The sequence below is a fragment of the Ovis canadensis genome, chromosome 7 (genome assembly GCF_042477335.2).
Source record: "Ovis canadensis isolate MfBH-ARS-UI-01 breed Bighorn chromosome 7, ARS-UI_OviCan_v2, whole genome shotgun sequence".
Taxonomy (NCBI): domain Eukaryota; kingdom Metazoa; phylum Chordata; class Mammalia; order Artiodactyla; family Bovidae; genus Ovis; species Ovis canadensis.
The window spans coordinates 35,235,990-35,258,180 of NC_091251.1; the positions used below are offsets into that span (position 1 = coordinate 35,235,990).

Sequence of the window (22,191 nt, forward strand, 5' to 3'; positions counted from 1 at the left end):
ATCTTATCAGCTATTCTTTTAGTTATAATTAGAGATTATAGTGCAGAAGGAGATACAGATTGAGAAGGGAAAAAACCAAATCCCAAATCTGTAGGGCTAAAAAGTGTTTGTGGTTATAACTATACCAATGTAGGTAAGAAATACTAAGTACTGCAAATGCCTTATGGTGACCTCATGGAGGCCTCATGGTGTGACTGTGGCTGGAGGAGGGGCTGAGCCCCATGAAGGGTTTGTGTATGGGCTCCCTGCTTATTTTGCAACTTCTCATTAGTTATCTATTTTACACAAACTACATTTTAACTGTTAACTATTATTTTTTCCCTGTGCTTTGTCTCTAGTAGGTTATTTTAAAAGAAAAATAAGGGTTTTTAAAACATATGCAAGGCAAGTCTTTGCTTTTTCTCAGACTGTATGAATAATAATGGTTCTGTGTATATGGATTTTGAGGTAAAAAGAATGGAAAATAAGGACCTGTTTATTTTCACTGAGGTAAAATTGAAGTGATCTGTAGGCACGGGGATCAGATGGACAGTTCAAGATTATTGCCAATGTTTACTAAAGGAACTGTGAGAAATAGTGTATAAAAATAAAGAATTAATAATTATTATTGTGCACACAGTGGGTATTAGAGAAGTTAAATAGAAGAGAGAAAAGAGGAAAGGAGCAACCTGAGTTGGTTTCTTGGAACGTTGCCAAAGCAATGTGTTTAACCTAGAATGCCTGTTATAGGCCCCTGCTAGATAAAGAAAGCTTTTTTTTTTTTACCTTCATACCCTATTGTGTAGACATACAAGAAGAGATAAGGAAGTTCACTACAGGTAGGTATAGTTGCACCTCCACTTCAGGGGGCTTCTTAGAGCCAGTGATGTGGCTGTCAGGCAGGTCACTAACTGACCTCCAGTTCTTCCTGCAGCAACAGTGCCGATTCAGTGAGACCAGAACAGACCTGCCTATAATGAGACAGTGTCTCTATTCAGATTTCAATCAGAACTCTGTTCTATAGACCTAGGAGCATGGAATATAATGTTACTGATTCCCTATGAAGAGCATTCCCAACATGAGAAGGGTAGTGGAAAACATGGCTATGCAGGAAGGAAGTTGAGATCCATTTTGTGGAAGATCTCCCCTCAGGAGCAGGAAGGAATATGCCAGAAGGTGCTGAGTCTTTATTACAGGGAAATCTGAGATTCAAAGGATCCCAAAGTAAGCAAGTTCTAGTGACTGTCAGGAAGAAATGCATCCTTGACAATTACTGCTGCTGGTGCTGAGCTTATTCAAATGTACACCTCAGTGAGCTGTGAGATACAGAAGCTCATAGGAGTGAAATGGAGCTTTTATTAAAGGTGACATTTAAAGTTTCTGCAACACCACCGGGAGGTCAACAACTGGAACAAATCCTTTCTTGGGTATTTCCTGCTCTGTTTCCTCCCTGTTCTTACCAGGGTTGAATTTCTTCCCATTGTAATCTGATAAAAGTGTTTTCAGGGTTTCCCATATTAAATTTTTGTTGTTGTTGTTGTTGTTGCCCAGTTGCTAAGTTGTGTTCAACTCTTTGAGACCTCATGGCTGCAGCATGCCAGGCTTCCCTGTCCTTCACTATCTCCCAGAATATGCTCAAACTCATGTCTCCCAGTAGCTCAATTGGTAAAGAATCTGCCTGCAATGCAGGAGACCCCATATGGATTCCTGGGTTGGGAAGATCCACTGGAGAAGGGATAGGTTACCCACTCCAGGATTCTTGGGCTTCCCTGGAGGCTCAGCTGGTAAAGAATCCACCTGCAATGTGGGAGACCTGGCTTCAATCCCTGGGTTGGGAAGATCCCCTGGAGAAGGGAAAGGCTACTCACTTCAGTATTCTGGCCTGGAGAATTCCATGGACTGTATAGTCCATGGGTTTGCAAAGATTTGGACACAGCTGAGTGACTTTCACTCACGTGTTCATTGAGTCGATGATGCCATCCAACTGTATCATCCTCTGTCACCATCTTCTCTTGCCCTTGATTTTTCCTGGTTCAAGATCTTGATTTTTTCCCAGATCTGAGGTCATTTGCAGAAATAAGAACAATAATACTAATGAAAATTTGTTTTTTTAATTTGATATAATATATTTATGTATTACATTAACCAATTTTAACTCCCTTCTCCAATTTCCCTACATGTAGTAACATAAGACATGCTAATATAAGTCAATGTTATATGTTATTATATCTCAGTAGTGAAGATACAGGATTCAATGGGAGGGTATGTCTTAAGTAGAAAAGAAAATAACATCTCCCACAAAGGGATAAATGAACTTGCTATAATCTTTGCAAGATATGTTTAGAATATTTTGGGTTGAATGAGGAATTACTGCATCATATTAGCAAGAAGTGTGGTGCTAGAGAAGACTCTTGAGAGTCCCTTGGATTGCAAAGAGATCAAGCTAGCCAATCCTAAAGGAAATCAACCCTGACTATTCATTGGAAGGACTGATACAGAAGCTGAAACTTCAATACTTTGGCCACTTGGTGAGAAAAGCCAACTCATTGGCTCAAAAGACCCTGATGCTGGGAAAGATTGAAGGCAAAAGAAGAAGACAGCAGCAGAGGTTGAGGTGGTTGGATGGTATCACCAACTCAGTCGACATGAATTTGAGCAAACTCCAAAAGACAGTGGGAGATAGAGGATCCTGCAGTCCATGGGATCACAAACAGTCAGACACAACTTAGTGACTGAACAGCTACAACAACATTAGCAAGAAGCATAGTTTTGCTATGGTATTTATTCAAAAGCTGTTAAAGAGTTAACTGGATGCCAAGTTAACAAAGAGGATACTGTAGCAGCTTTGTACTATCTCAACTAACTGGAAATATCTTTCTATCTATCTGATAAAGCACATCTTTATCAGAATGTGCTTCCCGTATTTTTCTGGGTTAGGGTTGGCCACAAAAGAAATTTGCGTGACATTTGGAAGGTCGTTGTGATGAAGCAGCCACAGTTTTTACGTTTTGGTGGTTGGTGCAGGGCTCCAGGGACTATGGTTACTCACTCATGTTGCTGCTGATCTGATAGCTGATCTTATCATTGATTCACAACCCTTCCACTTCCCGCCAAACCTCCTCCTCATCTTCTCTTTGTCTTGGACCAAGTAGGTATGTTAGCATGATGCCAAATGACACTCACTTCTACGTTCACTCACTACTGTGAAACTGAAGGAAGTGAGACATAGACAAGTTTTAGTGTGTATATGTGGGTTCCATTACCCTCCTGGTTCTAGTATGTCCTTATGAGTCACAGTTTGTCCATGCTTTGCTCTATATCCAACTTTGTTCTACAAATACTACTCTAGCTGATTAACAGTGAATTCAGTCTCAGCACCACATACAAAGACAGCAGCTTTGTATACACTCTTCCACCAGATCTAGCAATTGCCTGAGTTCTAATCTTTGCAACCAATTTTTTATTTGACACCACTGGTAATCTGCTTCTCTGATTGTATCTTAAGTGACACAAGTGTGAGAAGAAAGGACTAAGGAAATAATTTTCATGATTCTAGATAACTAGACCCAGGTTTGGGATGTGAGTGTAGTTTAGTGAAACTGTCACTTTACATTATTATAGAAAACGTTTACAACTTTAGACAAGGTTACACATGCTCTGCATGATTGACTTAAAGTCAAGAATTCAAGAGGAGAATATTAGTAGAAAGTCACTCAGGACACCTGCTTCCAAATTACATAGAAGAAGCTTTTATTTAGAATCAAATCTTTCGATCCAGATCACAGATTAAGGAACCACAGAACTACTATTTCTTGTCTGGGGTCTGCAGCTTTACATTTCAACCTGGGTCCCACAGCAGGGAGGCTCTCTCTTATTAAGCTCTGGGGTTTTTGTTCAGCTTTTCCTATTACTTCAAGCACTGTGCGTTCCCAGAGAGCACAGAAGTATTTTCCAGAATGCTCCAGCTTTAAGGATGAAACGGTGAGGCTGATGAACTTATGTGCTTTCTGAAAGTTTACAGCGTAGTGGCCATCCCTTTCATTCCCATCTTCTGAATACTGATGAATGAGGTAAGTCATCTCTCCACTGGGAAGCTGCTTGTACCTAAATATCCAGTAGGTGTACACGTTCCAACTTGTTTCATACCGACAGTTCAGGATGACTATGTTCGGCACTTGACTTGTTACGTCTGGCTGATACTGAGTAACTTTCTGGGCCACACTAGATCCTGTGGGGTAAAAAAAACAAACAAAACAAACAAACAAACAAAAAAAACACAAGAAAATAGAGCTGAAATAGTGAACAAAATAATGTAGAAATTCAACCAATTTTTGACCCAAATATTTACAAACCATACTGCAATCATACGATGCTTGCTTTTCCCCAATCCTCCTTTCCTCCCCAAGTCCCTGTGAAGCTCCTTGTGCCTGTGTGCAGTCCTTTCACCCTGAACGTTTGCACCCATGTTTAAAAGCATCCCTACCAAAGAAGGTGAAGGCCAGGAACACCCAGAACAGACTGGAGACAGGCATGAGGCATGGATTCCCCTGCTCAAATGTGCTCAGTTCTGCCTCAAGCTAAGATTTCAGTGCCTTTGAGTGCCTGGCAGCACGTATACATAGTAACTGGTTCCTGTGTGACTTCTCCCAAACAGGAAGTGGGGTGTCATGTTCATCGACCACGTGGTCTGTGTACAGATAAAGACTGGCTCACCACACACCTTTACTTTGTCTACTTTTCTTTCCCTGGTTATTAAGTTTGGCAGATCCTGAAAAGGGGCATGAAGAAAGCAATTAATATTAAAGGTTTGAACTGAAGGAAACTGAAGATTAAACAAGTTGACATGCATTATTTATTTATTTATTTATTTTAAATGAAGGCTAATTACTTTATAATATTGTAGTGGTTTTTGCCATACACTGACATGAATCAGTCATAGAGGTACATGTGTTCCCCATCCCGAATTTCCCTTCCACCTCCCTCCCCATCCTGTCCCCCAGTGTCATCCCAGTGCACCAGCTGTGAACACCCTGTCTCATGCATCAAACCTGGACTGGCAATCTCTTTCACATATGCTAATATACATGTTTCAATACTATTCTCTCAAATCATCCCACCCTCGCCTTCTCCCACACAGTCCAAAAGATTGTTCTATACATCTGTGTTTCTTTTTCTGTCCCGCATATAGGGTCATCATTATCATTTTTCTAAATTCCATAAATATGTGTTAGTATACTGTATTAGTGTTTTTCTTTCTGACTTACTTCACTCTGTATAATAGGCTCCAGTTTCATCCACCTCATTAAAACTGATTCAAATGCATTCTTTTTAATGGCTAAGTAATATTCCATTGTGTATACATACCACAGCTTTCTTATCTATTTGCCGATGGACATCTAGGTTGCTTCCATGTCCTGGTTACTGTAAACAGTGCTGCAATGAACATTGGGGTATGTGTGCCTCTTTCAATTCTGGTTTCCTGGGTGTGTATGTGCAGCAGTGGGATTGCTGGGTCATATGGCAGTTCTCTTTCCAGGTTTTTAAGGAATCTCCACACTGTTCTTCATAGTGACTGTATTAGTTTACATTTCCATCAACAGTGTAAGAGGAGTCCCTTTTCTCCACACCCTCTCCAGCATTTATTGTTTGTAGGCTTTTGGATAGCAGCCATCCAACTGGCATGAGATGGTACCTCACTGTGGTTTTGATTTGCATATCTCTGATAATGAGTGATGTTAAGCATCTTTGCATGTGTTTGTTAGCCATATGTATGTCTTCTTTGGAGAAATGTCTGTTTAGTTCTTTGGTGCATTTTTGATTGGGTCATTTATTTTTCTGGAATTGAGCTGCAGGAGCTGCTTGTTTATTTTTGAGATTAGTTGTTTGTCAGTTGCTTCATTTGCTATTATTTTCTCCCCTTCTGAAGGCTGTCTTTTCACCTTGCTTATAGTTTCCTTCATTGTGCAAAAGCTTTTACGTTTAACTAGGTCCCATTTGTTTATTTTTGCCTGTATTTCCATTACTCTGGGAGGTGGGTCATAGAGGATCCTGCTGTGATTTATGTCAGAGAGTGTTTTGCTTATGTTCTCCTCTAGGAGTTTTATAGTTTCTGGTCTTACATTTAGATCTTTAATCCATTTTGAGTTTATTTTGGTGTATGGTGTTAGAAAGTGTTCTAGTTTCTTTCTTTTGCAAGTGGTTGACCAGTTTTCCCAGCACCACTTGTTGAAGAGATTGTCTTTCTCCATTGTGTATTCTTGCCTCCTTTGTAAAAGATAAGGTGTCCATAGGTAGATTTATCTCTGGGCTTTCTATTTTGTTCCATTAATCTATATTTCTCTCTTTGTGCCAGTACCATACTGTCTTGATGACTCTAGCTTTGTCGTAGAGCCTGAAGTCAGGCAAGTTGATTCCTCCAGTTCCATTCTTCTTTTTCAAGATTTCTTTGGCTATTTGAGGTTTTTTGTATTTCTATACAAATTGTGAAATTATTTGTTCTAGTTCTCTGAAAACTACCATTAATAGCTTGATGGGGATTGCATTGAATCTATAGATTGCTTGGGTAGTATACTCATTTTCACTATATTGATTCTTTTGATCCATGAACATGGTATATTTCTCCATCTATTTGATTCATCTTTGCTGCTGCTGCTGCTAAGTCACTTCAGTCATGTCCGACTCTGTGCGACCCCATAGATGGCAGCCCACCAGGCTCCCCCGTCCCTGAGATTCTCCAGACAAGATCACTGGAGTGGGTTGCCATTTCCTTCTCCAATACATGAAAGTGAAAAGTGAAAGTGAAGTCGCTCAGCTGTGTCCGACTCTTAGCAACCCCATGGACTGCAGCCTACCAGGCTCCTCCATGCATGGGATTTTCCAGGCAAGGGTACTGGAGTGGGGTGCCATTTCCTTCTCTCTTTGTTTCTTTACGTAGATTTATTCCTAAGTATTTTATTCTTTTCATTGCAATGGTGAATGGAATTTTTTCCTTAATTTCTCTTTCTGTTTCCTCATTGTTAGTGTATAGGAATGCAAAAGATTTTTGTGTGTTAATTTTATATCCTGCAACTTTATTCATTGATTAGCTCTAGTAATTTTCTGGTGGGGTCTTTAGGGTTTTCAATGTAGAGGATCATGTCATCTGCAAACACTGAGAGTTTTACTTCCTCTTTTCCAATCTGGATTCCTTTTATTTCTTTTTCTTCTCTGATTGCTGCAGCTAAAATTTCCAAAACTATGTTGAATAGTGGTGGTGAGAGTGGGCACCCTTGTCTTGTTCCTGACTTTAGGAGAAATCCTTTCAATTTTTCACCATTGAAGATAATGTTTGTTGTGTGTTTGTCATATATGGGTTTTATTATATTGAGATATGTTCCCTCTATTCCTGCTTTCTGGAGGGTTTTTTATCATAAATGGATGTTGAATTTTGTCAAAGGTTTTTCTTCATCTATTGAGATAATCATATGGTTTTTATCTTTCAATTTCTTTCTGTGGTGTATTGCATTGATTGACTTGTGGATATTAAAGAATCCTTGCATCCCTGGGATAAAGCCCCCTTGGTCATGGTGTATGATCTTTTTAATATGTTGTTGGATTCTGTTCACTAGAATTTTGTTAAGGATTTTTGCATCTATGTTCATCAGTGATATAAGCCTGTGGTTTTCTTTTTTTGTGGCATCTTTGTCTGGTTTTGGTATTAGGGTTATGGTGGCCTTATAGAATGATTTTAGAAGTTTACCTTCCCCTGCAAATATCTGGAAGAGTTTGAGTAGGATAGACGTTAGCTATTCTCTAAATTTTTAGTAGAATTCAGCTGTGAAGTCAAAGTTGACAAACATTGATTCAGTAAAATAATTTTGTCATCCTCTTTAAGATACAATTTAGTATAGCCTAAGAAATATTCTTGTAATCTACTGATTTGTCATTCATTTAGCCTATACTTACTTTTCTCTATCCAGAATCTAGTGACTATTTTAAAACATTCACAGGTCTTAGGACTTCTGGGTGAATAGCAATCTTATACAAAACAATTAATGTACCTCTCTCTTTTTTTTTAATGTTTTCCAGGGCTCCACTTAGATTTTTCAATAAGTAAAATCACTTCAACATAAAATGACTTAAAAAATTCAGCCCACCTGAATTTCAGAGTCTATTCAGTGGTGTATATTTAAATGAAATTATAATTGGAATAAAATAATATATTTTTTAAATTTTATATTGAGTCTTATGTATTCAACCTTGAGGGCAATCAGGCTATTCAATCCTGTTACCTCTAAATGTAGAATTGTACTTGTTAGATCATCTCTCCTAGAGTCATTCTCATGTCACATAATCTGTCTCACTGGCCCAGAGTGTTCAGTCTCACTTGTCAGTTGCTCATTATTATTTCTCTTTATACAATAAAGTTAAGATAAACATGCCAGATCTTTCTCTGCTGTAATGCTATAATGCACTCCTACAAAACTTAATATTTACAGGCTGTAGACATTTAGTACCTGTCAATACCAGAGAAGTTGGTGACTGAAGTTCTCTGCACTGTTTCATGTTCATGTGGAATGTAGCTGTCAATCTTCCATTTGATTTCATTTCTATAATAGATGAATTAATATAAAAGAATCAAAGGCAAATAGATAAGTAGAAAAAAATACAGACAAGGTCTAAAATAGTGGCAGTTCATAGAATTTAAGATCAAAATAACTCATGAATGACTGAAGCAGGGAAGTTTGTATTTATCTGAGACATCTACTCTTCTGTCCCATTTCACTTCTGAGTGCTGACAGGCAACGAATGCCCAGACTTGGAAGAAAAGTTATGACCAACCTAGATAGCATATTCAAAAGCAGAGACATTACTTTGCCAACTAAGTTCCGCCTAGTCAAGGCTATGGTTTTTCCAGTGGTCATGTATGGATGTGAAAGTTGGACTGTGAAGAAGGCTGAGCAATGAAGGATTGATGCTTTTGAACTGTGGTGTTGGAGAATACTCTTGAGAGTCTCTTGGACTGCAAGGAGATCCAACCAGTCCATTCTGAAGATCAGCAATGGGATTTCTTTGGAAGGACTGATGCTAAAGCTGAATCTCCAGTACTTTGGTCACCTCATGCGAAGTGCTGACTCATTGGAAAAGACTCTGATGCTGGGAGGGATTGGGGGCAGGAGGAGAAGGGGACAACAGAGAATGAGATGGCTGGATGGCATCACTGACTCTATGGACGTGAGTCTGAGTGAACTCCGGAAGATGGTGATGGACAGGGAGGCCTGGCATGCTGTGATTCATGGGGTCGCAAAGAGTCAGACACGACTGAGCGACTGAACTGAACTGAACTGAAGCAGAGGAGATCATGAATGACTACAGAAGCTTGCAAAACAACATGATATTATAAAATATAGATATATACTAATATAAAAATTACATATATCAAGAAATTGATGTTGATAAAATTTTATCAAAATACCATAAACTTATCATCAGTTTTTATATGCATTCTTTGGTTTTGATGCATTAGTCCATGAAATTTTATCACATGTTTTGGTTCTTGTACCACCACTAAAATCATGACACAGAACTGTTTTGTCTCTTAAAGAAATCCCCTGTGCATACTCTCCCCATCCCTGCAGCTCTTTCTAACCCTGACTACTGATCTCTTTTTCATCTCTAATTTTGTTCTTTGAGAATGTTGTATAAGTAGAATCACTGTATGTATACAGTCATAATAATCCAATAAGTGTAATCACACACCATGTAGCCTCTGAGATTGACTATTTCTTCATTCACCATACATCCTGAGAGCCATCGAGGCTATTGTTTTTTAGTTGCTAAGTCATTTCCCACTCTTTTGCAACCTCACTAACTGTAGACTTCCAGGTTCCTCTGTCCTTGGAATTTTCCAGGGAAGAATACTGGAGTGGGTTGCCATTTCCTTCTCCAGGGGATCTTCCCTACCCAGGGATCAAACCCCTGTCTCCTGCATTGCAGGCAGATTCTTATTACTGAGCCACTTCGGAAGCCCCATCTAAGCTATTGCAGGTATCAATAGTCTGTTTCTTTTAATCACTACAGACTGTCACCAACTTATGATGTCTTGACTTTGGATTTTTGACTTTACAGTGCTAAGAAAGTGATGCACATTCAGTAGAAACCACACTTTGCATTTTTAAATTTGATCTTTTCCCATGCTAGCAACAGTTGCTATATATTCTTTGGTGATCTGGGCAGCAGCAGTAAGCTGAGCTCCCGGCCAGCCCTGAGATCATGAGGGTAAAAAACTGACACACTTACCTTCCTTCTGTAATCATACAACTATTCTATTTTCCACTTTCAGTACAGCACTCAATTAATTACATGAGATTTTCAACATTTTAGTATAAAATAGACATTGTGTTAGATGATTTCTCCCACCTAAAGAAAAAGTAAGTAGGCTAAAGTAAGTGTTGTGAAGTGAAGTCGCTCAGTCGTGTCTGACTCTTTGCGACCCCATGGACTGTAGCCTACCAAGCTCCTCTGTCCATGGGATTTTCCAGGCAATAGTATTGGAGTGGATTGCCATTTCCTTCTCCAGGGAATCTTCCCAAACCATTGAACCCTGGTCTCCCGCATTGTAGACAGACACTTTACCGTCTGAGCCACCAGGGAATTAAAAAAGTAAGTGTTGAGCACGTTTAATGTAGGCTGGGTTAGGTATATTAAATGCATTTTTGTTATTTTCAATTGAAAATGGTTTATTGAGACACAACTATACTACAAGTTGAAAAAATCTATAAATAATATGTCATTGTACAGATGTATTACAGTGGATTTATTTATCTATTCACCCAAAGAAGAACACTTGACTGGTTTCCAGCTTTTGGTCATCACAAATATAGCTGCTATGAATATTCATGTACAGATTTTTGTGTAAATATAAGTTTCCCATTCCTCAAGCATAAATACTCAGGAGTCTGATTGCAGAGTTGTAAGCTGAGTGAATATTTAAGTTTATGTGGAACTGCTGAACTTTTTACCAGAATGACCATTCACCCACCAGCAATATATGAGTGCTCCAATTTCCTGCATCTTTGCCAGAACTCGATATTGTCAGTATTTTTAATTTTAGTTGTTATGGTAGATGTGAAGTAGTATCTCTTTTTGCCTTAATTTGCATTTTCCTAAAGACTAATAATGTTGACCATCTTTTTTCTCTTTATTTTTTAAATTATAAAAGTGTATATTAGACTTAGAAAACACAGCACAAAATACAGTTCCACTATATATTACAACTACTTTTTAAGTAAATAAATTAAATTTTTTGGTTGGAGTTTCAATAGCAAACTCTCAAAAATTAATAGAATGAATACACAGAAAAGTAGGAGGGTACAGTAGACCTGAAAAGCACTATGAATCAACATAATTAAGACTTATGCAATTTTAACACAGTAGTAGGATGCAAACTCTATTCTAGGTCCCAGAGACTATAAACTAGGAGACATGGGCACATATCCAGGGACATAAAACAAGGTGCAAATTGTCATGGTCTAAAGATATTAAAATCCTACAGTCTGTTTTCTAATCACTGTGGAATTATGTTAGAAATCAGTATCAAAAGATATTTGAAAATAACCCACATATTTTCCAGTGCAATGTGACATTTACTAAGAGAGATATTTGATTTAGACTGACCATCTTTTTTTTTTAATTTTTACTTTATTTTGCTTTACAATACTGTATTGGTTTTGCCATACATTGACATGAATCAGCCATGGATGTACATGAGTTCCCCATCCTGAACCCCCCTCCCACCTCCCACCCCATATCATCTCTCTGGATCATCCCCATGCACCAGCCCCAAGCATCCTGTATCCTGTATCGAACATAGACTGGCGATTCATTTCTTACATGATAGTATATATGTTTCAATGCCATTCTCCCAAATCATCCCACCCTCTCCCTCTCCCACAGAGTCCAAAAGTCCATTCTAAACATCTGTGTCTCTTTTGTTGTCTCGCATACATGGTTATCATTACCATCTTTCTAAATTCCATATATATGTGTTAGTATACTGTATTGGTGTTTTTCTTTCTGGCTTACTTTACTCTGTATAATAGGCTCCAGTTTCATCCACCTCATTAGAACTGATTCAAATGTATTCTTTTTAATGGCTGAGTAATACTCCATTGTGTATATGTATCACAGCTTTCTTGTCCATTCATCTGCTGATGGGCATCGCAGCACTGTTTATAATAGCCAGGACATAGTCTGACCATCTTTTTATTTCTACTTTTTAAAATATAAATTTATTTATTTTAATTGGAGGTTAATTACTTTACAATATTGTATTGCTTTTTCCATACATCAACATGAATCCATCACAGGTATACATGTGTTCCCCATCTTTTTTTTTGTCCCCTGGGAGAGTTGGCATCTTTTTATATGCTTATTTCCTTACCACATAGCTCTCTGGTGAAGTATCTGTGTAAATCTATCATCCAGTTTTCAACTGCGTTGTTTTCTTCCTGCTGTCTAGAGAGTTAATTGTATTCTGAACACAATCTTTTGATGAAAATATATTTCCTGTCATTTCTGCAGTTTATCATTTTCCTTCTCTTAACAGTGTCTTTCATAGGACAAACAGTGTCTTTCAAAGAGCAAATTTTTAATTTTGATGAAATCTAAGTTTGTTTATGGATCATGCTCTTGGTGTCATGTCAAAATTCTTTTGGTCTAACCCTAGGTCATGAAAATATTCTCTTATGTTTTTCCTAAAAGATTTGGTAATTTTACATCTTACACTTGGATGTATGGTTCATTTTGAGGCTGTACCCAAATTTTTGTATAAGGTGTGATATTTGGCCAAGTTTTAATTATTTCCCAAGAATATACAATTGTCCCAACATCATTTGCTCATAATACTATGTTACCCCCATTGAATTTTCTTTGCACTTTGTCAAAAAAATAAATCTTCCCTACTTGTGTAAATCTACTTCTATACACTTACTCAATGACATAAACTTGTTAATTATATTCTTTTATTACCCTTGTAACATTATAGAACTTGTAGAATAATTTTCTTTTTAGTTACTTATCTGTATAATCTGTTTTTTCTTTTTTCCTTTGATAAGTCTACCTAGAAATATTTCAATCTTATTGACCATTTTAGCAAAATTAACTTTGTATTTCATGGCTACCCCTATAGCTTTCTTTGTATTTCACCAATGCAACATTTTATTATTTACTTCTTTCAGTTTTATGTTGGGTTTAGTTTGCTTTTCTATCATCTTTCACTGAAAACCTAGATGATAATTTTGCAAGTTAAATAAGCATTTAAATAGATAAATTTCCTTTTATGTATAATTTTAGCTGCATCTCATACATATTTATATAATGTGCTCTCACAATATTTACTTTCAAAATATTTTCTAAAGTCATAGTAATTGTTTCTTTAACCTATGGTTATTTTAAAGTTAGTGCATATATTCCAAATATTTGAGAGTTTCTAAAGACATCTCTTTTTAGTAGATATTCTGCATCATTTCCATTTTGGTTGAAGAATAAATTCTATATAATTTCAGTTTTCTTAAATATATTAAGATTTTTATGACCAAACAGATTGTGTGTGTGCGTGTGCATGTGTATTGCATCTACACAGCAGGGTGTGGCTGCAGCTCAGCTGCAGGTGCCTGGGGAGCGCCCGGCACTTGCTGCACAGATGTAGGTGGCTGAGTCTCCAGGCTGGGAAGTTGTGATGTACAATGAGAGCTGTTTGGCACTCTTATTGAGGGAAACTGTGAAACTTCCATCTTCTATTTCATTCGTAGTCAAACTACGGTTATCAAGAATGCTGGGCCTTTACCCGGACATTGCCAGTACCACAAGAAGTAGTCAAATGAGCTCTTCTCATAACTACAGTTCACAATGGAAATCTCTCCTTCCTGGACTGTCAAAGATTGAGGGCTGTTTCACCTGCTCTTGGTCACTTTTTTCCTTCTGTTGTCCACTCACCCCTACTTAAAGAGATAAAAAGTCATTAATTCCACAGACACCTATTTCCTTCTTAGAGTTTCTATCTGCATGAGCTTGTTTGTAATCCAGTTTTCTCGGTCCACTTAGTTGATGAGATATCCTAGGTTTTCTCCTCCCCAAGTCACAGCCTAGTTGAAGCCACAGAATCAAAAATGATGCTCCCAGTATCCTGTCCATTGTTTCTGGTGTCGGTGCTCAGTGGCAGCTCAAGTTCCTCTTCTGCTCTTCTCAGCCAGCTAGAGCTCTAAGTTCATATCTGCTTTAATTGTGTCAGTAGGCCCCACCTTCTCACACACTGGGTAGTATCTTTACTGGAGTGATTTCATTTAATTCCTTTCACTTTTTAACATTTTTGAGTTCAGCATGTGTACTTAGTCACTCAGTCAGTCCAACTCTTTGAGACCCCATGTACTGGAGCCCGCCAGGCTCCTCTGCCCATGAGATTCCCCAGTGTTCCCCAAGAATACTGGAGTGGGTTACCATTTCCTCCTCCAGAGGATCTTGCCAACCCAGGGATCAAACCTATGTCTTCTGCATCTCCTTCATTGGTTGGCAAATTCTTTACCACTGAGAAGCTGTGGTTAAATATTTATTTTAATTCTATCCTCTTATCAACTACTCTGCTAGTTCCCAGATAGAAGTTTCTAGTGTAGAAGGAGATACATGTTGAGAAGGAAAGATAAAGACCAAAGTCCATAATCTGTAGGGCCAGAAAGTGTCTGTGGTTAAAACTGTCCTGATAAAGGTGAGTAACATTAAGCACTGCAAATGCCCTGTGGTGGCCTCACGGTGTGACTGTGGCTGGAGGAGGGGCTGAGCCCCGCGGAGGGTTTGTGTGGAGGCTGCAGGAGCCTGGGGAGCACTGTGCTGCGCAGCACAGAAGTAAGTGCCCGAGTCTGTGGTCTGCGAAGAGGAAATGTGCAGTGAGCTGCGGCGCTCTGTAGGGATTGTCGTGGCATTTAATCTTCCATCTCGCTTTGTCCCTGAAGGAATGTAAAACAGGTGGATGATGCGGCCCCCAGAGTTCTGAAGATACCAGTTCACACTCTGTGAGGAAGTGGAAAAATTAGACTGAAGCGTGTAGCTGGCTCCCTCCTGGAGACTCGGACTTCGGGGACTCTGTTCCACATCCACCCCTCGCACACCTGTTGAGGAAAGAGAAACAGTCACTGGTGAGGGTCACTGTAACTCCTACTAAACCCTGAAAGTGCCCTCCCCATCCCCATAGATGATGAGAAGGATAAAAAGTCTGCAGGACTTGTCAGCTCCTCTCCATCCCTCAACAATAGAGCAGCGTCTCATTCCTTCAGATCCCCTGTGGGGCAGCCCCAACTCACAGCAAACCTGGGCAAACAAAAGCCCCAGCACAGTGCCTGCTAGCCTCTTCATGATGCTTCCTTTTCTTGCTGGGACATTTTCCTGCAAGACATTTAACAAAACCCTCAGGGAGGGAGTGTCCTAAGTTGTTCCTGCTCCTGCAGCCAATCAGCTCACCCAGCAAATCCTGCTCAGGTGACACTGACAGGACGCCCCACCCCCCACCGCAACCCACTCAGAACATGCTGGCCAGGGGGAGAAAAGGAAATAGAAAGATCATTATTTATGGTGTGAGGGACATTTTCTGAGAACATTTAGGAGAAGGCAGGCCCTGATTAGGAATTTGGGAGAATTTTAGGGAAAAAAAGCAAAAATTAATTACATAGCCCCATCTTGCTCTCACATGGCATGGATGCAGTAGGTTCTTCCCTAACGAAACACTTTTTCCCAGAAGAGCTGAGGATGCAGCTTTTGCTTCTCTTATGCACTTCCTTGTGGTTCTGAAGGGTGCTCATGAATCAGCATGATCAGAAGTTGTTTCTGTTGGCTGAAACACTTTGCTGTATTAAACAGTATTATTTTTTAAATTTATTTTTTAAAATTAATTTATTTCTAATTGGAGGATAATTGCTTTACATTATTGTGTTGGCTTCTGCCATACAATGATGTGAATCACCCAGAAGTATACATACGTCCCCTCCTTTTGAGTCTTCCCCCCACTCCTCTAGGTTGTCACAGAGCTCCGTATTGAGCTCCCTGCATCATACAGCAACTTCCCACTAGCTATCTATTTTACATACGGTAAAGCATATGTTTCAATGCTACTCTCTCAATTTTTCCCACTCTCTCCCTCCCCTACTGCGTCCAAAGTCTGTTCTCTATGTCTGTGTCTTGCCCCGCAAATAGGGTCCATCCCCAGATGAACAGATAAAGAAGTTGTCATACTTCTATACAATGGAATATTTCTCAGCTGTAAAAAAAAAACCCACATTTGAGACAGTTCTAGTGAGGTGGATGAGCCTAGAGCCTGTTAAACAGAGTGATGAAAGTCAGAAAGGGAAAAAAATGTGTATATTAATGCATACATATTTATTCTATAAAAATGGTACTGATGATTTTAAAAGTTATATACATTTATTTTAGACTCAGCCTGCATTGAGAGCAATATTAGTTAACCACCAGCTGGACATTGAAAACTGAATTGTAACAGTTTTATTTTTATTAAAGTGAAAGTGAATAAATAATTTTTAAATTTCTATTGTAAATACATTTTTAAACTGTTGATTACTGGTTTTGTATTATGCTTTTTAATTTTAGTAGGATATTTTAGAGAAAAATAAGTGCTTTTGAAACCAGATGAAGATAATTTTAGTTTGTGCTCTTATCTCAGACTCTGTAAATAATATCGATTCTCTGTCAGTAGATTTGGGGGTAAAAGGGATGGAAGATGAAGACCTGAATATTTTCACTGCACTGAAAGTGAAGTGATCTGCAGACACTAACGTTCAGATGGACAGTTCAAGGATGATTCAGTAATAGCAGCACATAGGCCTAGTTGCTCCAAGGCATGTGGGATCTTAGTTCTCCAACCAGGGACCAAACCTGGGTCCCTTGCATTGGCAGGCAGATTCTTTACCACTGAGCCACCAGGGTAAGCCCCACATGCTGCTTGCATGCTAAGTCGCTTCAGTCATGTCCGATTCTTTGCAACTCTAAAGACTGTAGTCTGCCAGCCTCCTCTGTCCATGGGGTTCTCCAGGGAAGAATACTGGAATGGATTGCCAGGCCCTCCTCCAAGGGATCTTCCTGAACCAAGGATTGAACCCGGGTCTCTTGCAGCTCCTGCACTGCAGGTGGATTCTTTACTGCCAAGCCATGGGGGAACCCCCATGTGCTGCTTCGGGATTATCAAATTGATGAAAACTCCTTATAGAGGCAGGGTTTCCAGACCTGCCTAGAAAGAGAAAAATTATTATTCACTTAATTTTTGTTTCTCTCAAAAAACTTCATGGGAAATATGAATGTTCTAGACTAGCAACAATAACATTTCAGATCTTTCTCAGAGAGAGTAATTTGTTTCTGGTAAGTGGAAAAGCTATAACACCTCAGAGTCTAGACTTGGCCTTGGACCCAAATGAAAGAAGCCTTTGGTACAAGGAGAATTATGTGTATGTTTCCCACTTCTTATGTGGGACTAGCACACTGAAACCAACATTTTATTGACATGAGAAAGAGTTATAAAAATTATTAACACGTCTTACTTTATTGCTATGTTAAAATTATGATTCTGACATTCCTCAAAGTTCTTCTCAGATTCTTCAGTAAACTGGGTGCTTATTCCTTGCCCTCTCTTTCTTCTGTTTTTAACCATCTTCTTCCCTTTCCTTTCCCTTCATTTTCCCCATCTCTTACTGTTCTCTGACTCTCCTTCTAGAAGACTCTAAATTTGCTCTCGTGACTGCTCTCCCCACTCTGTCCCCTCATCTTCCCACCAGAGATACTGCACAGGTGCAGCCCCATCTGTCCCAGTGTGCCTCTCTCAGGATGCAATAGTACACAGCAGCGTCTCTCAGGGTGACCTGGGGCAGGACCAAGGTGCTGGACTTTCTGTCTGAAGCTATGGTCAGAGAGGCCATGCTTCTGTTCACTGTGTCTCGTAAGCCATGAATGACATACTGTGGACTATGATTGGGATTTTGCCGATACCAATGTATATAGTCATTTGCACCGATGGTAGAGTGGTTACAAGGCAGGTTTACATCCTCTCCTTCAGCACAATCCATGGAGCTGGGTTGGGTGGTCTTAGCATTAATCACAGTCCCTAAAGGGTGAAGAAAGTAAAATTATCCCCTTACAATAAATCAGTGTAATTCTATGGATCAAGAGCACAACACTCCCCAAACTGTCTGGACCTACCCCCTACTCCAGTGTTTTTATCTATGTCCTGAGAAATATTATTGATGCTTATTATATAGGGACCAAAGACAGATGGCAAGAATCTGAGACCCTATAGGCTTTATCCCAGGGTCCTTGGCTCAATAACCCCAGAGAGTTCTTCCAACCTGCTTACTGCTGAGGTCTCTTCTGGATCATGGCTATGAATTAACCTGTTATATGGAAGTTTGTGCTCCCTAGCAAATGCATAGAGCTGTTCTTGATTCCATTGCTACAATGCTGAATAAAACACAGGGAGAGGAGCAGAGAGCAAATGACCCTTTATGGTTCCTTGGCTTCAAAGTCATCCCTTGTAGACAGAGAACACTTACCCAAGGTCAGAAAAACAGTTACTCCAATCACCAGCCTCATACTTCAAGGCCAACCAAGACTGTGGGCTCAGAGTTCAGACCTGTCTCTGCTCCTGGGCTTGTTTCCAGAGAACAGAAGCAACTGCTGCTGTTAGAGACTTACAACCAGTGCAGGTGTCCGTTGCAGTGTGTGTTGCCAGGATTTGTCAGCCAATGATCAAGCAGTTCCTTGTTTAGGTTTTCCTGCCCTGTTTTAGTCAGGTCCCCCAAAGAAGGAGAGACAGCCCCAACTCACAGGGTGTGTGCTGCCATCCTCTATGAAGTTTAAAGTCTGACTCTGGAAAAGGAACACCAATCACAGTTGTGTGTCTATCCAGAACCATTGTTCTATCATTTCTTCTTCAAAGACATTTTCTGATGTTCCATGAAGCTTGTGGAAAACATTGTTTAATCCCAGAAAACTGTACTGAGCTGTGCATTGTAAAAAGATAAAAATTCCCATCCATGTTCTAGCAAATGTATGTGAGATTTCAAAGTAGACTGTGATTGCTTTGAGGGACAAGAAATATTAATAACATTGGGACAGAAAGCTAAATGTCTTGAGCTTGGACATTGGAGCTCAGCGTCCTGAAAAGGTCCTTGGAATCATGGATCTGTCTCCATCTAGGAAGACATTTCTCAATGCATCGGTTCTTCATATAGTAACTGATGACACGGATGGTATTCTCCTCATCCTCCTTGAACAATGGTCCTTAATCCTTATGCCCTCTGTGCCCATGTTTGTAGGTGCTCTGCACCAAAGATGCTGAGACAGAGAGACACCAAGGATGCTGAGACAGAGAAGAGACAGAAGGGAAAGCAAACTATCTGGGGAGGACAAGGGTGGAGGTGGGTGATCCTGGCCGAAAAAGAGGAGTGAAGAGCAAAGAGCGTAAGGAATCGGGAAGGGAAGAGTTAACAGGGGTGGGAAATGGGAAAGCAGTGTTTAGGGAGGTACATGGAAGAGGTTAAGGCTATAAGGCTATGATCCCCTGAATCCTTGACCACACGCACTCAATATAGGATTATAAACTCAAGTTGTCTAAAGATGATGAAAATCTTTTTTTTTTTTTTTTTAACTTTTCTGTGGAACATAGATGGAAAGCATAAACTTCCTTTCCTTGATAGCCAGAAAAGACCGCTGTTTCCAAATGACGCAGCCCCCTCTAGTGACTGAATAAATGAACTGCAGAGCTAAACTCCCACCGGATGCCAACCTTTTGAAATGTTTCTCAGACTGAAAGGTGAATATCCCTGGTGTTTCAGTCGGTAATGAATCCATGTGTAGTGTAGGCAATGGAGGTTCGATCCCTGGATCAAGAATATCCTACCCACTCCAGTTTTTTCGATGAACCAGTGGATGTTGGCAATTTGATCTCTGGTTCCTCTGCCTTTTCTAAAACCAGCTTGAACATCTGGAAGTTCACAGTTCACGTATTGCTGAAACCTGGCTTGGGGAATTTTGAGCATTACTTTACTAGCATGTGAGATGAGTGCAATTGTGTGGTAGTTTGAGCATTCTTTGCATTGCTTTTCTTTGAGATCAGAATAAAAACTGACATTTTCCAGTCCTGCGGCCACTACAGAGTGGCCAAATTTGCTGGCTTATTGAGTGCAGCACTTTCACAGCATCATCTTTCAGGATTTGAAACAGCTCAACTGGAATTCCATCACCTCCACTAGCTTTGTTCGTAGTGATGCTTTCTAAGGCCCACTTGACTTCACATTCCAGGATGTCTGGCTCTAGGTGAGCATGAGCGATCACATCTTCGTGATTATCCGGGTCATGAAGATCTTTTTAATACAGTTCTTCTGTGTATTCTTACCACCTCTTCTTAATATCTTCTACTTCTGTTTGGTCCATACCATTTCTGTCCTTTATTGTGCCCATCTTTGCATGAAATATTCCCTTGGTATCTCTAATTTTCTTGAAGAGATCTCTAGTCTTTCCAATTTTATTGTTTTCCTCTATTTCTTTGCACTGATCACTGAGGAAGGCTTTCTTATCTCTCCTTGCTATTCTTTGGAACTCTGCATTCAGTTGAGTATATCTTTCCTTTTTTCCTGTGCCTCTCACGTCTGTTCTTTTCACAGCTATTTGTAAGGCCTCCTCAGACAACCATTTTGTTTTTTTTGCATTTTTCTTGGGGATGGTCTTGATCCCTGTCTCCTGTACAACGTAACAAACCTCCGTCCATAGTTCATCAGGCACTCTGTCTATCAGATCTAGTCCCTTAAATCTATTTCTCACTTCCATTGTATAGTCTTAAGGGATTTGATTTAGGTCATCAAAAGCAAGAGAGTTCCAGAAAAACATCCATTTCTGCTTTATTGCCTATGCCAAAGCCTTTGACTGGGTGGATCACAATAAACTGTGGAAAATTCTGAAAGAGATGGGAATACAAGACCACCTGACTTGCCTCTTGAGAAACCTGTATGCAGCTCAGGAAGCAACAGTTAGAACTGGACATGGAACAACAGACTGGTTCCAAATAGGAAAAGGAGTACGTCAAGGCTGCATATTGTCACCTAGCTTATTTAACGTATATCCAGAATACATCATAAGAAATGCTGGGCTGGAAGAAGCACAAGCTGGAATCAAGATTGCCAGGAGAAATATCAATAACCTCACATATGCAGATGACACCACCCTTATGGCAGAAAGTAAAGAAGAACGAAAGAGCCTCTTGATGAAAGTGAAAAAGGGGAGTGACAAAGTTGGCTTAAAGTTCACCGTTCAGAAAACTAAGATCATGGCATCCGGTCCCATCACTTCATGGCAAATAGATGGGGAAACAGTCGAAACAGTGGCTGACTCTATTTTTCCAGGCTCCAAAATCAGATGGTGATCGCAGCCATGAAATTAAAGGACACTTACTCCTTAGAAGGAAAATTATGACCAACCTAGACAGCATATTAAAAAGCAGAAATATTACTTTGCCAACAAAGTCCATCTAGTCAAGGCTATGGTTTTTCCAGTGGTCATGTATGGATGTGAGAGTTGGACTATAAAGAAAGCTGAGTGCCAAAGAATTGATGCTTTTGAACTGTGGTATTGGAGAAGACTCTTGAGAGTCCCTTGGACTGCAAGGAGTTCCAACCAGTCCATCCTAAAGGAAATCAGTCCTGGTTGTTCTTTGGAAGGACTGATTTTGAAGCTGAAACTCTAATACTTTGGCCACCTAATGCAAAAAGCTGACTCATTTGAAAAGACCCTGATGCTGGGAAAGATTGAGGGCAGGAGGAGAAGGGGACAACAGAGGATGAGATGGCTGGATGGCATCACCAACTCGATGGACATGGGTTTGGGTGGACTCTGGTAGTTGGTGATGGACAGGGAGGCCTGGCGTGCTGCAGTTCATGGGGTTGCAAAGAGTCGGACACGACTGAGCAACTGAACTGAGCTGAACTGAACCCACTCCAGTATCCTGCCTGGGTAAATCCATGCACAGAAGAGTCTGGTGGGCGACAGTCCGTGGTGTCCCAAGAGTTGGACACGACTGAGACACACTCATCTTAGTTGCGTGACCTCTGTATTCATCTGCGTTTTCTTAGTTCTATACCACTCCACAAACTATTTTCATCATTTCTGGCTCCTTTCTTTGTCACACACCCT

The 22,191-nt window shown here is 39.9% G+C and overlaps 1 gene segment (V, D, J or C); it reads right to left on the reverse strand.

The window, feature by feature from the left end:
• The window catches only part of LOC138443432 (M1-specific T cell receptor alpha chain-like), a 1,249,782-nt gene that overhangs the window by 662,820 nt on the left and 564,771 nt on the right, over window positions 1-22,191 (reverse strand).